This window comes from Macrobrachium nipponense, chromosome 18, assembly GCF_015104395.2.
Source record: "Macrobrachium nipponense isolate FS-2020 chromosome 18, ASM1510439v2, whole genome shotgun sequence".
NCBI lineage: Eukaryota > Metazoa > Arthropoda > Malacostraca > Decapoda > Palaemonidae > Macrobrachium > Macrobrachium nipponense.
The window spans coordinates 22,100,204-22,112,703 of record NC_087211.1 but is presented as its reverse complement, the minus strand read 5'-3'; the positions used below and the strand labels follow the sequence as shown (position 1 = coordinate 22,112,703).

The 12,500-nt window shown below is 37.3% G+C and overlaps 1 protein-coding gene across 7 annotated transcripts in view; it reads left to right on the top strand.

Moving 5' to 3' along the window:
- The window catches only part of LOC135196919 (uncharacterized), a 295,706-nt gene that overhangs the window by 763 nt on the left and 282,443 nt on the right, over positions 1 to 12,500 (top strand). The gene's annotated exons all lie outside the window — the stretch shown is intronic.

The window sequence follows — 12,500 nt, the reverse complement described above, 5'->3', positions numbered from 1 at the left end:
AGGGTCATGATATGAGCTTTAGTGATTAGAGGTTGTGGGGGTTGGGGGTGGGGAGAGATTTTTCGTCTCGGTGTCTTGTTTATGTTTTAGTTATAATTTTCAGGTATCACAGTGAAATATATGTATATAGCAACCAAAGAAAATGGCTTTCAACTTAGATTGCCTCAGGGTTGGGACTAGCGTTCTTGTATATAATATATAAGGCCTTGTACTCCTAACTTACCTAGGCCTATTCCTATTTTTAAGAAACTGATGTCACAGGTATTAGATGTGGGAAACTTCCCTCATTAGATGTGAACTTTGAATTGCTCATACTTCCAGTAGAAAACTAGATAAATTGACAAATAAAGAAGATGCCCCGTAAAATTTTAACATGTCATTTAGGAACTGCTTGCTTGTTTTTCAAGGAAAATGTGTTAATTACGCATTGCCTTTAATGGGTATTATAACGTTACTTGATAAACCGTAATCTTAGATGAATAATTACCAAAAGCAGTTTGTTGTGAAGTTTCTTGCCAGTTTATAGGCCTAGGTTATTACTAGCGTATCTGATCCGACAAGTATTTTAAACGAACTGGATATTGGTACGGCAGCCGTACCCCGATCTCGGTAGATATTGGTACGGCAGTGAATTGCGTATGCGCGAACCCTTGTTTACCGCCTCACGCATATCCAAAGACTATATACTGAAGTGTATACACAGTCTTTGGGCATATCAGTGACAGCAAGAAAAATGGTGACGGAACAGCATGAACCGCGGAATAATACATTAGTTTTCGCCGAAAAACAGATGTTTTTAGGCTTTAACGAGCTGAAAAAAGCCATAGACATCTATGAAGACTCAAACATTCAAAAATTGGGTAATTCATGGTATATACGTAGGTCACGAACGATCGAATTGGCCCTGAAAAGAATTCCGAAGAGGAGATTCAAAGAGGATTATATATAAATATATACACTACCATCGTACCTTTGGTGACTTTCTCGGCCCTTTATTCTGCCCGACATCGACAGTTGCAAGGGCCGTTATACACTTTACAATATTCTTTTAATTCACTTCATTGGGTATATTGCAGCTGTCGGAGAAGACGATAGAATTTACCAGGTAGTGAAATGGCAATGTTAAACCAAATTTTAGCATTATTCTATTAAAATCGGGATAGTGTTGTTTTTGTAGTACAAAAACGGGACAAAATTCACAAAAGCTAAACAAACAAAAAAAGGGGGGAGGGACATTTTGCTAACTGAAAAAACAGGGACAGAAGTTCAAAAAGCGTGACTGTCCCACCTAAAAGCCGAACTCTGGTTTACATAATACAGTATGATTAGCAAACTGGTAAACGGATACAGCTAACTGCCGTATCTACAGCAAGTCAAGAGCGCAAATACGGCACCAATGACAGAATCTGCCGTACCCTTACTGCACTATATTATTTGTACGGCAGGAAGTCTGAAATTGACGCATGCGCAATTCACTGCCGTACCAATATCTACCGCGATCGGGATACGGCTGCCGTACCTATATCCTGTGCCTATTTTAAAATGACCTTTCACAGAAGAAATTATCTTATGAAAATGATTAAAATAATTCTGTAAGTCAAGGTTTTAAACTAAAGGAGCAAAACTTCCCGGAATTGGCCAGGCATTGACGTAAGTGTTTTTTTTTCGAAGGCATTCGAGTATGTTCAGTACCTGTGACCCATGACAAGTGCGCTGGTCGAATTTCATGTACTTATGCTTCGCAGATAACTAGGCCTCGTGTTTGTCGGTTTCGTTGTTATAGTAAAGCTAATTTGGTTTTAAAAGGTTACCTGGATAATTTTCATTACGGCATTGAGGAATATTCTCTCTCTCTCTCTCTCTCTCTCTCTCTCTCTCTCTCTCTCTCTCTCTCTCTCTCTCTCTCTGTGTGTGTGTGTGTGTGTGTGTGGTGTGTGAATGCTTTTAATATCTAGCCGAAACGTTGCAAACTTTCTCACGCGTTCGTTACATGCTTTCATACGCAGAGGTTTGTTGCAATGGAACGGTTGTCTAATTTGGCGAGACAGAGTTTGGACATTACAGACTCATCTTAGGGAAGAATCCTTCAATTGTGGTTGAAAGGCTTGCCCATGCTTGTGTTCTAGTGCCTCGTTTATCGAGTTTCCTTAACAGTTTCCCCAATATCAGCCTGATCTCACGTGTTTTGTTTTCTTTGCGTACAACTGTATTTGTTAAATACAAAGTATTCCTCGATATAGGGGTTAATGCCATCAGTGCACCCAGTTACATTACTTTTTTTTTTAACCAAAGGATTTCCGCAGCATCCCTTCGGCCCCTAGATGCAGCCCCTTTCATCCATTTTACTGTACCTCCATTCATATTATCTTTCTTCCATCTTGCTACGCACCCTCTTGCAACTGCCAGGCTTTCCTCCTGTTACAATTTTCAAACCTTTTGAGTGTCCATTCCTGTTTCGGGGTGGAATGGCCGGTCTTGGGCCGAGAACACTATCCCATGTTCCATATTTCATACAAATTATTGAATTAAAATTTCCTAATATTTACCGAGACTTCTGCCTTAACATTTTTATTGTGACTTAGATGTAAACGTACAAATATTCACCGTATATTGATGTTTGGCAATACTAATAGAAAAAAGAATATCGAAGTAAAAACTGACAATAAAATTTATTTTTATTTTAAGAATTATTTGTAGAAATTAAATTCAATTACGTCTCTGTTAGTGTCCCCTTACAGTTTTATTTTGATAACATATTAATATGGCATAATAGTAGACGGCTATTACACACCTCAGGCGCACTTCCTTTTTGACAAAGTTAAGTATATCTTAGTTTTACCAGACCACTGAGCTGATTGACAGCTCTCCTAGGGGCTAGGGCTGGCCCGAAGGATTAGATATTTTTACGTGACTAGAAACCAATTGGTTACCTAGCAACGGGACCTGCAGTTTATTGTGGGATCCGAACCACACTGTATCGAGAAATGAAATTCTATCACCAGAAATAAACTCCTCTGGTTCCGCATTGGCCGAGCCGAGAATCGAACTTCGGACCACCGGATTGGTATCATTTTTGACAAATGCGCCTACACATCACTCCGCAAAACTATTGGCGCGTTATGAACAGTACCCTTGATTTTTAGTTCAGCAATAGCTGCAACATGAGATCTGAGATTAGGAGCTCAAAACCTAATATCTGCAATATCAAGGCAGTCCCGGAATTGCAGTCGCTCTTTCACGAAACTGCCTGTAATGTAATAACCGACAGTAACTCCTAACGGCCGGCTGTGGGCATTCCGTAATTACCGATTCGCAGTCTGTTAGCCGGCAAATTACATGGAACAACCAACGTTTATAATCGAAAGTGGCGTTTGCGAACACCGACCGAGTCTTTTGATAATAGTATTGCATCTGGACACCCACCTTGCATTTAGGTGCAAGTTCCTTATTGGATGGTCTTTGGGGTGAAAAACAACGTTTTGGTATATTCTGATGAAAAGCAGATATATATATATATATATATATATATATATATATATATATATATATATATATATATATATATATATATATATATATATATATGACTTAATCACATCACCGTGATTCTGCTCTGTCCGCTGGTTCGAAGCCACGAGAAAACGAAATTGTTATCAACTAAAAAAATTCCCCTTCTGTTAAACATATAAGAAAATATATTTTTTCTGAGGTAGAGCGAATTGGATATTAAAGGACATTTGTAGCTTAATGCATATATATATATATATATATATATATATATATATATATATATATATAATATATATATATGCATATATATATATTATAGTATATAAATATCTATATATAACACACGCGCACACATATGCACACGTAAATTCACATTAAACCAGAAATGTTTGCGTGTTTAGTAAAAAGCCTGTTGGGGATTACCGTCAAAATATAAACAAATATTAGCCCTAGATAACGTTTCCCGAACACCCTTGGATGTCACTATCGAGGAAAGATCCGACAGTTCTGGTTTAATGGGAATTATGTGAAATATATATATATATATATATATATATATATATATATATATATATATATATATATATATATATATATATATATATATACCTACGGGGTTAAACCCCTTTGGTCACTGTTAAGGAAACCTCCCAAATGTCGTTTGATATAAAATTCACCCATCCTCTGAATATCACACACTGAACCGTTTGAAGTGGAATTTTTAAGTGATACGTCACCGGGGAGACTCGAACTTCCGAATGACCGGCAAGCGACGCCTTTGTTATGACGGTAAGCATTGGTCTATGAAGAAGATTCGTTCGATTTTTCCAGTCTCCCTGGTGATGAATTGCGTATCACTTTTAAATTTCCCTTCGGTGTGTTTTATTCAGAGATTAAGTGAATTTGATATCAAACGACATTTGTAGCTAAATGTTTATGAGCATGCAACATGTCACGGTTTGTGTGACAAAATACTATATATATATATATATATATATATATATATATATATATATATATATATATATATATATATATATGTATGATATATATATATATATATATATATATATATATAATATATATAAATTAGAAGTTATTCACTAACTGAATAACCGGTCTCCGAAAATTTTGAGCGCATTTTGCCAGCTTGCGAAATTGAATTGAATCCAGACGAGAAATCGAACTTGTTTCTATATTTGGACCTTGAGAAGTGATAGATGTTTGTACGCATTTTTAGAAGTTGTAACATGTACAGAAATAGGACAATTATACGCTCAATTTATTAAGCACTTAAGAAAGTTCGTTTGACGTTCGTTTGACGCAAGTGGTGCGGAAAAGGTCTCAAGATTGCATTGTCACGTCGATTTCTAATGACTTTTGTCCAGTGAACATCGTTATTCTTAGAACATATATTTATTTAACTTTTCTGAATTCGGAGTTGTGCGTTGTTGTGCTTGAAGTTATTTATAAGTCTGGCTCCGCATCTAATGCTCCTCTGCTACATATGAAGTGCCAAATTCCTACAGAATAGTTGCAAGAATTTTTGTTGAGAGGAGAAGGAACTCTGGTGCTGTCACCTAACAAAAGCTTATCGGTGAAAGAGTACGTATAAGTCATTATAGCTTATCGGTGAAAGAGCACGTATAAGTCATTATAGCTTATCGGTGAAAGAGCACGTATCAGTATCAGTCATTATAGCTTATCGGTGAAAGAGCATGTATCAGTCCTCACAGCTTATTGGTGAAAGAGCCCGTATAAGTCATTATAGCTTATCGGTTAAAGAGCACCTGGTATAAGTCTATCCATTTGAGCATTATAGGAGCTACACATCTTTTAAAGAATAACGATAGACACTTTTGACTCAGATCAACGCAGTGGTACATTTACCCATGATTTGAAGTTTTCGTGAAAGTTCTTTAAACCTTTTATAAGTAACACAGTTTCTCTAATTCCCACTTCATAGTCATGTATCGTAAGTTTGTTTTCGAAGAGGCAATTCTCTTTCGAACAAAATGTGTCGATTTGCGCACAACTGTCGTTTATAAGTTATTCATTTCATCCATTCACAAATCAGTATGTTTAATAGTCTTCTTATAGGTATGCAGAATAAAACTACTCAGATGTGAAAGGATTGATTACCTACACAACTAATATAATGATAATAAGTGTTGTTAAATAACTTCTGGCGGAATAAGAAACGTATATTGATTTTGTGCGTGGATATGCGCAAAATCGATATGCGTATGTTGAAGTTTCTGCTTTGGCTGGTTATCTAGGAGTCACCTTCTCCGAGGTGCTAGTACTAATCATGGTGGATGCTCAGTGGGACGCCTTGTTTAGTACTAGCACCTCGGGGGTCAAAGTATTATATTCACCCATTTCTATAAAATGTTGTCGGCATATTATATTACTAGCCGATATCTTTGATATGCTAGGGGTTAGTACTAAACACAGCGTCCTATGAGCTTCCGCCATATTTAGTACTATAGCACCGTAAGAATCCAAAAGTAGCATCATGCGGAATAACTGTGAGATCTTGCCCCAGTAAATGAGTTAGGCAGGTTAAAATCCACTTTAAAGACGCGTCTGTAGCATTGTACCACACAAGGAATAGATAATAAATGAATTGAATTGATTAATAGTAGTAAAACCTGTAGCATAAGTTACTATAAAAATCTTATAAAAATTGCTCTTTATTATCTTTTTTTAACCTTACTCTTCATGAATGAGCTCTTTGTAATTATTTAGATGTACAGTTTATCTGCCAGTGTCTTTACAAAATAACGGAATAACGTCACCGAGCGACATTCTGGTTGAATTATTCGAATAAAACATGACGTAAGGAGTCACATGGCTGATGTATTTGGTCAAGGAGAGGAGAAACTGCTGTCTTTCAATTGATTACAAGCGCTGGACAATGGCTGGCTTACTGAACTGTTTACATGCCGACACAGTCACCTGCGTAAAAGATAGTTGTGCTATCCAGTGGTTAAAGGACAAAAGGGGTTTAATTTGTAGAAAAACTGCTTGGAAATAAATGAAGAGTAACATAGTTAAGAAGAATGTCCGGAATATTAACGCAATATCCTGGAGAGAGAGAGAGAGCCTCTCTTCCCTTATGATTTCATTGTCTTTTCTTCTGGTATGTTGAGAGAGAGGAGATACTAATGACCAGTCAGCTGCTTTGGAATACAGGGAGGAATTAATTTGCAGACATCAATTGTAGATAAAGTCAGTTTCAGATGGTTTGGAGTTATTCTGAACAGTTTGTTTTTTATTATCGTTATTACTAATATGTATGAGGTGGTTTTGGAGAACTGCCTGTATAAGAATTAGTTAAGTCAATACGTTCAGAAGAGTGATATAAACTCATGGTGTTACGGACTTAAGGTTGAAATATGTAGCATGATATAATTCAAAATACATGTCATTAATAAATGAATATGATTCTCTCTCTCTCTCTCTCTCTCTTCTCTCTCTCTCTCTCTCTCTCTCGTAGGGAGTTAATGCCACCATTTCCCCTCACGTGGTGCACTGCAGGTATTACTAACAGTTGTTTGCCACGTCCCATCGACCCCCAGCTGCACCCATTTTTTCGCCTTTTAGCCATTGCCTCCATTTCCGCTTCCTTTCTTCCATCACGCTGCCCAATCTTTCTATTACTTTTCAGCACGACTCTGGTTTTCCTTTACGGATGCACTTTCAGAGTCTCGTACTTAATCTAATATTCATGATCTTTTTATCTCGCTGCCTAACTGCTCCGACACAATCTTTTCTCTCTCTTAAGCGATATATGGCTGAAAGTGTCCTTGTCCTAGTGCGTGGTTGTAGAACCTAAATTTAATTGTTAAGTATTTCTCTCTCTCTCTCTCTCTCTCTCTCTCTCTCTCTCTCTGCGTTAATCATACAAATGATCCGTTGCAGTGACTTAGCAACCAGCAGTTATGGTCCATCGCTAGTTCCTCGCACGTGTAAACCACATCGTGACGAACGCCAAAAACCGTGTTATTGATGACAAGACGTTATGCACTGACCTCCTCCGGTCGTATGAAAATGTCGCTTGCATCGTTTCGGTATTGTAGCGCCTATACATCCTCTCTTTAACGCGTTACAACTTTGAGATCTTAGTCGTCATACTTTAATGGGTAATGATAAATTGCGATCCTGTTCAAAACTTCTGCGGCCTTTATCGATGTTTGCTTGACGCGGTGAGGAGCAAGGTCTAAAGAATACTCTTTAGACCTATGTGAGGAGGTGCTTGAGGGTAACTATTCGGAATTGTTCATGCTCAGTCTAGCACTTGCGATGCGATGTGTTGTGACAACTAACTGACTGTTCGCGTTGTCTGGAATCGGTAGCGACTGATGTCCATTGTTCACAAGAGCCATGATGATATTTACATTGTCCATCTCAAGAACTTGGACGTTGGTGTGCTCACTGCATCGACGCTCACTGTATTTCTTTTCAAATTAACATGCGTACGTATACACACACACACATATATATATATTATAAATTATATTTTATATATATATATATATATATTATATATATATATATATATATATATATACATATAAAAGTTCTACAATTAAATGTATGTTTTAAAACTTGCAGTGTATTAGCGATATATATGTACATTGCGTCAGTTGGTAAGTTTGAATGCCGATAGATAATGCTGGCAAATAAACAAACTTAAGTGTGTTACAGTCAAATGAGAAACAACACGCGGACTAAATCCATCATGGACGAACATCTCGACATACGGATCTTATCAAAGGACTAATTGAAAAGATGAGCGTTCATTGTCAGGGCAATTATCTCCAAGTTCACACCTGGATGAGATAGATGTCTGCCTCGGGTGGCATTCATCTAGGGTCCCCGTGATGCGCACTTTGACCTGGGATGTACCCTTTGGTATTTTTAGTCTCCTTTGACTTGTTATTGTGTTTCATTTTGTTCCGTGTGGTTGCATTCGTTTTTATTTAAGCCTTTTCATAAAAATGTTGGCATGTGGGCCTTTTATACGCAAAAAAAAAAAAAAAAGAGAATAATTTCTTACTAGGTTTGTCGGCTTCGCATAGAATGTAGAATTTTGACCGCCATATAATTCACTAAGGCCCATCCATTGCGCTTTCTTATTGCCTTCTGCTGAAACTGTTTAGAAACATGTTTTGAACTGAAAATATCCCGTCAATTTATTTTGGAATTGGTGAAGTCTTATCTCAGTTTCATTATACGGTTCAACGAAAATTATTCCTTAGGGATGTTTTTGTCGTCAGTGCATCTCATGCGGTGCACTATAGGTATTACTTCAGGTTCTTTGCAGTGTGCCTTCTGCCTCTAGCTAACCGCTTTCGCTCCTTTTACTGTACCTCCTTTCATATTCGCTTTCTTCCATCTAACTTTCCACCTTCTCCTAAAAATATATTCATAGTGCAACTGCGAGGTTTTCCTTTTTACTCATTTTTAACCTTTAACTGGCAATTTTCGATTCAGCGCTGAATGGCCTCATAGGTTCCAGTGCTTGGCCTTTCGCCCAAATTCCATATTCAATGCAATATAATTCAACGAATATTTAAGTACGTTAAAACATAATTCTTTTAAGACTTTATTTTCAACATACAGAACACAATGGGTAAAAAGAAAGAAAAAAAAAAATTGATCGTCATCTTTCACTTCAGCCTCCATCACATGCTGCACGATTTCTTGTGGTGACTCGCCGTGGTTACAGATTATTCATGGATTGAATACAACGTGCACGGTTAATACATTTGCTCCTTCAAGAAGGGCCGTGTCCGAAAATGTAGATTTGTCAGTGTCTGTAAACTTCTTGAGGTTGCTGATTTTTTAAAATTTATTTTTTTATCTCGTTGACATTGAATTCAAGCAATCTTTTTGAAAATATTTTTTTTAGTGGTTAATGATCGCGGACGGTTGTCCTTGTCATTAGGGTCCAGAAGTTAAAAAAAATAATGTTTGTTTTTGTAAAGGAAAAAATACCTTACCCAATAATTCCGTGCTGTTCTGGTTCCAGCTTTGTTGAATTATCAACCTTCGGCGTAGGTAATAAACTCTAAGTTCCTGTATTTTAATTACTTCAAATGACCACCGTCACACGTATACATATATGGTTCGCATTCTTATGTAAATTCATTCTTGAAATAATGCCTTATATCTCCCTTGCAGCTGAATGTCAAATGGTCTCTTATTCATTTATAGCATTTAACAAATTACATGTTTTGCCTCACATCACCTCTAGAAGTGCTATGTTTTTCCGTTTGACCCATTATTCATCAAATTACATGTCTTGTGTCAAGCGTTCCCAAAAGTTACATGTCATCTCGTTCCACGAATTAATATCCTGTGTTGAATCTTCCCCGAAGTTAGATGCCATGAGTCCCATCGCCTCTGTTGTTATATGTTTGAGTCTCAGCACCTTTATAGTTACATGCCTGGAGTCCCATCACTTCTGCATCCACATGTCTTGAGTCTCATCACCTCTTCAGTTACATGTCTTGAGTCCCGTCGCCTCCGTAATTATCTACGTACATGTCTTGAGACCCATCGCTTTTATTGTTATATGTTGACCTCTATAGTCACATCACCTCTGTAGTTAAGAGCCTTGAGTCCCGTCACCTCTATATTTGCATGTCTCGTGTAATATAAACTCTAAATTACTTGTTGCATTACGCTTACAAGTTATTAAGACAATCATAGCACCACCTTGATATACCAAGTCCCGCAGCAGTCCTAGAAATAACTTTGGTGGCTTTGTAGTTCTCAAAGCATGGTTCATCTTGTGTTACCCCCGACAAATTATTTGTTATTATTCCACCCTTTAAGTGACTTGCCATACTATCTTGTCATTGAATGGTGCCACATTACTCTAGTCATTGAGCGTCATGTCTTCTATCGCCCCTTGAAGCTAATGCTTCTTTCCATACAACCCTGTAAATGACTTTCTTTCTCTGCCTTGACCTATGAAATTGCCTAAGTACTTGTCTTTCTCGTACCACCTTGAAAATGACTTGTCTTCAATGGCACTTGAAGTATTCATTTTATCTTATATAATATATATAGAGCTGTAACACCAACCTGAACATGGTCCAGCTTCTCTCAAATGTCAATTAAAATTTACATGTCTCAAGCAGCCTTTCAAAAGTGTCGGTTTTTTGGCGTGCAGCCCTTGAAAGTACTCGCCTTGAAGCCCTTGGCAGTACTGCTCAGTCACTTGTGTCACACCACTTTCAGAAATTACTAGTGCGTCTTAATAATACCCGTAAAATGAATAGTTTTTTTTTATATAAAAAGGAAAAAATCTCATTTGAATGGCTAGTTTGATATTCTAGATGCCATTATCACGCTACTTTGAAAATGATTCGTGATTATTATACCACCTCTAAAATGACATGCTCATTTCGTATCATACCTCGGATTGCTTTTCATATCATATACTCTCGTGATAGAGAGTTTCTCCCTACTATGTTTCCTTTTATTATAGCAGCCGTATTATTTTGCAACACAACCTTCAAAATAACAGGTTTTGCCTCTCTTGTTTTTAGACCGCCCCTAGAAACTCGATGTGAGCGTTTGTAAGTCACCAGGATTGAGTTGTCTCTAACCGCCTCTTAAAATAACAGTCTTTGTTTCGTAAAATATTTGGAAATTACGTGCGTCAGACCGCCCTGAAAATTGAACATTTCACACCGTCCGAAATATACTTGATAAAACCTAATCGAACGACACTATTGTGATTCTTGTGCAGTACGCCAGAGGTTGAGTAACAAGATACGGCTCTTAAGAAAACTGACCAAGTTGAAGGCTGCGGTTCTTTGCAGCGTCCCTTCGGCCCCTAGCTGCAACCCCTTTCATTCGTATTACTGTACTTCCATTCATATTCTCTTTCTTCCATCTGACTTTCCATCTCCCCTGACAGTTACTTCAAAGCGCAACTGCTTTGAGGTTTTCCTCCGGTTACGCCTTTCAGACCTTTCTAATCTCAATTTCCCTGTCATCGCTGAGTTACCTCATAGGTCCCAGTGCTTGGCCTTAGCTCAAAATTCAATATTCTTTTCTATTTTTTCTATTCGATTTAATATAGAAAAGGCATTAACCAGCAATGAACAAAAGAACATCTAGAGAGAGTGAACAATGATGTTATCTTCATTGGCAGTCGGGAAAAAAAAAAGCCGCAAGCAGTGCGTGCCAGCCGACAGTCTAGTTAAAAACAGCGTAATCTGACATAAACACAATCTTTAAATCTTCTTGCTTCTAAAAGGAGGCCTTTTTTTTTCTCACTTTTTTTTTTTCTTACGCCCGCGATGAAACACTACAGGCAAAAGGCACAGCCAAGGATTACCTCGCTTATAATAATAGAAATAATCGTATTTTTGGTTGTTGATGCCATTATTATTATTATTATTATTATTAATTATTATTATTATTCTTATTATTATTATTATTAATCTATTTATTTATTTATTTTGTATGCTTTGTTGAACTCCTGACTTCCTAGTATGCATGCAAAATTATTTTTATTTAAGGTTTACACAATGCTGGCAGACGACGTTGCCGTACATCCAACTCCTGGCATAGCAACTGCGATGCCCTTTAGAGCATTCTTTTTAGCTTTATTTATTTTTAGGTCATAACTCGACGCCCGGAATCGATAATTCCAGACATTTGTTAAATCACGAAAGACCGAAGTATCTTTCTCACAAGAGGGTAATCGCTTACACCGGGCGAAACTGAAACTACTGCTGACGATGGAAAGTTATTTTTTTTTTTTTTTGTCTATCGGTGTCACGGTACAAAAAAAAAAAAAAAAAGTATGACATTGACACGAGTTTCCGGATGACTTCAACATTGGTGCAGACGTTGTGTGCGTGAACGCCAACGACTGCAATGTGCATAAACTTACGTAGAACCACGAAAAAGACGCAACATATAGACATAGTATACATACACACCCACATGTGTGTGTA